The following is a 2,928-nucleotide window of genomic DNA, read 5'->3' as shown; positions in this document are numbered from 1 at the left end:
GGAACCCTCTTGCACTGTTGGTGGGAATGCAAATTGGTGCAGCCGCTCTGGAAAGCAGTGTGGAGGTTCCTGAGAAAATTAAAAATAGACCTACCCTATGACCTATGACCCTAGTAATAGCCTTGCTAGGAATTTACCCAAGGGATACAGAAGTATTGATGCATAGGGGCACTTATACCCCAATGTTTATAGCAGCACTCTCAACAATAGCCAAATTATGGAAAGAGCCTAAATGTCCATCAACGGATGAATGGATAAAGAAATTGTGGTTTATATACACAATGGAGTACTATGTGACAATGAGAAAGAATGAAATATGGTCCTTTGTAGCAACATGGACGGGACTGGAGAGTGTGATGCTAGGTGAAATAAGCCATACAGAGAAAGACAGATACCACATGGTTTCACTCTTATGTGGATCCTGAGAAACTTAACAGAAACCCATGGGGGAGGGGAAGGAAAAAAAAAAGAGGTTAGAGTGGAAGAGAGCCAAAGCATAAGAGACTCTTGAAAACTGAGAACAAACTGAGGGTTCATGGGGGGTGGGAGGGAGAGGAGGGTGGGTGATGGGTATTGAGGAGGGCACCTTTTGGGATGAGCACTGGGTGTTGTATGGAAACCAATTTGACAATAATCTTCGTATATTGAAAAAAAAAAAGACGTTGTTTTGGAGCTAAAGAGACCTTGATCGTCTGTGGTGGGTAGGGAGCCAGTGGTGCAAAGGGCAAAAACCAAACATTTACATCAGGTGGCCAGTACAGGGAAGATAAATTCCCATAACATTTGGCTTTGAAAGCTAGAGAGACCTAATTTCATGAGTTCTCTATCTAGCAAGGCTTTCATTCAAAATAGGAGAGATAAAGAGTTTCTCAGACAAATGAAACCTAAAGGAGTTTATGACAACTAAACCAGCCCTAGAAGAAATATTAAGGGAGACTCTTTGAGTGGAAAGGAAGACCATGAGTATGAAAAGCAAAAAACAAAAATAAGTATTTCTGTAAAATGCAGTATAGGGATTCATAAAATAAAAGGATGTAAAATATGACACCACATATCTAAAGTATGGGGGAAAGAGGAGTAAAGAAGGGGTTTAAATTTTTTTAACTTTATTTATTTATTTTGAGAGAGAGAGAGAGAAAGCATGAGTAGGGGAAGGGCAGAGAAAGAGGAGAGAGAGAGAGAGAGAATCCCATCCCAAGCAAGATCCACACTGTCAGCATGGAGCCCAATGCGGGGCTTGATCTCACAAACTGTGAGATCATGACCTGAACTGAAGTCAGACCTTCAACCAATTGAGCCACCCAGGTGCCCTGGGGTTTAAACTTACATGACCATCAATTTAATATAGACTGCTATATGCAGAAGATGGTATATGCAAATGTAATGGTAACCACAAGTCAAAAACCAGTAATAGATATGCAAACTAAAGAGCAAGGAATCCAAGCATATCACTAAAGAGAGCCAACAAACCATGCAAGAGAGCAAAAGAAGACAGGATCAGGGAAAATTTATAAAAAAACAACAACAAAACAAGTATCAAAATGGCAACAAAAATTCCCATTCCCACCTTCCCCGAGACCCTGGCAACCACCATTCTACCTTCTTTCTCTATGAATTTGACTATTCTAGATACCTCATATAAGTGGAATCACAAAATATTTGTCTTTTTGTGTCTGTATTATTTCATTTAACATAATGTCATCAAGGTTAATCCACGTTGTATCATGTATCAGAATTTCATTCCTTTTTAAGGCTGAATAATATTTCTATTGTATATATGTACTACTGTTTTTAAAAAAAAAATCCATTCTTCCATCAATGGATATTTACATTGTTTCCACCTTTTGGCTATTGTGGAAAATGCTGCTGGGGCACCTGGGTGGATCAGTCGTTTAAGCATCTGACTTTGGCTCATGTCATGATCTCACAGTTCCCGAGTTCGAGCCCCACGTCGGGCTCTGTGCTGACAGCTCAGAGCCTGGATGGAGACTATATCAGATTCTGTGTCTCCCTCTCTCTCTCTGCCCCACCCCCTGATTGTACTCTCTCTCTCAAAAATAAACATACATTAAATTTTTCTTTTAAATGTTGCTATGAACATATGGGTGTAAAAATATCTGTTAGATACCCTGCTTTCATTTCTTTTGGGTATATACCTAGAAGTGGAATAGTTGGATCATATGGTAATTCTATGTTGATTTTTTTTGAGGTTCTACCATATTGCTTTTTATTGGAGTTGCACCATTTCACATTCCTCAATAATGCACAAAGTTTCCAATTTCTCCATATTCTTGTCTACACTTATTTCTGTTTTTATTCTTCTGATAATAGCCATTTTAATGGGTGTGAAGTGATACCTTTTTGTGCTTTTGATTTGCATGTCTCTAATTAGTGATATTGAACATCTTTTCAGGTGCTATTTGTATCTCTTCTTTGTAGAGATATCTTTTCAAGTCCTTTGCCCATTTTTAACTGATTTGCTTGTTTTTGTTATTCTTGAGTTGTAGGACTCCTTATGTATTCTGGATATTAATCCTCTATCAGTTATATGATTTTCACACATTTTCTCCCACCTGATGGGCTGCCTTTTAACTCTGTTGAGAGTATTTTTTTGTGAACAAATGTTTCTAATTTGAAGAATTCCAATTTATGTATTTTTTCTTTTGTTGCCTATGCTTTGGTGTCATATACTTTTGTTATATGTAATGAAACACATCATTCCCTTTATGGTTTCTGTGGCTGCATGTATGACTATGAAGGGCTCTTCAATCTTAAAATTAGATGGCACACATTCTCCTCATCTTTTAATAGTTTGGTTCAACGTCATAATATATTTATATAATAGTGGGTTTTCTTTTAAAATTACATTTTTAGAAACTACTTAAGTATACTGGAATATGTTAGTGAGAGGGAAAAGTTTATAAAAGA

This window comes from Panthera uncia, chromosome X (assembly GCF_023721935.1).
Source record: "Panthera uncia isolate 11264 chromosome X, Puncia_PCG_1.0, whole genome shotgun sequence".
Classification (NCBI taxonomy): domain Eukaryota; kingdom Metazoa; phylum Chordata; class Mammalia; order Carnivora; family Felidae; genus Panthera; species Panthera uncia.
The sequence above is the reverse complement of the archived record's forward strand: the minus strand, read 5'-3'. Positions refer to the sequence as shown.